The following is a 729-nucleotide window of genomic DNA, read 5'->3' as shown; positions in this document are numbered from 1 at the left end:
TGTCAAAAAGTATAAAGGGAAACATCTCTTGTACTTGGTGAAATGTGCTGCTTATGCTCATACGGTTTCAGATTTTGACCGGTACATGGCTGAGATACGCAGTGCAAACCCGGAACTTGCAACGTATTTGGAGAATGCCGACGTCAGCCTATGGTCAAGGGTTTATTGTCAGGGGACAGGTAACATAAAGACAAGTAACATCGTTGAATCTATTAATTGAAGCGAGCTAGAGGATTTCCGGTTCAGTTCCTGTTGGAGTTCATAAGGGAGAAGCTAGGAAAGTGGTTTTGGAAAAGGAGAGAAGATGCTTTGAGTCTCCCAACTCAACATAGTCAAGGTGTTGAATACTTGCTTGCTGTTCGATCGGAGATAGCGGATACGATGACGGTACAACCAATTGATGGATGACGATTCTTTGTGAAAGGTGGGAAAATGGACTGTGTGGTTGATTTGGAACATGGAAAGTGTGATTGTGGTGTCTATGCGGTGGAGAAAATATCTTGCTCTCATGCTATAGCTGCTGGAACATCTGCTGTTTGCATATCTCCACACTTGTATGTCCAGTGTACTCAAAGGATTTTCTGTTTGCAGGATACTCAGAGAATATATATCCTTGTGTTGGACAACAAGTTGAGGAACGCACATGCTTTCCTCCGGAAGTAAAACGTGGTCCAGGAAGACAGAAGAAATCAAGATGACAATCTTGGTTGGAGCTATCCAGGATTGTCA

This window comes from Brassica oleracea, chromosome C3 (genome assembly GCF_000695525.1).
Source record: "Brassica oleracea var. oleracea cultivar TO1000 chromosome C3, BOL, whole genome shotgun sequence".
NCBI classification, from domain to species: Eukaryota; Viridiplantae; Streptophyta; class Magnoliopsida; order Brassicales; family Brassicaceae; genus Brassica; species Brassica oleracea.
Note: the sequence above shows the minus strand (reverse complement) of the source record.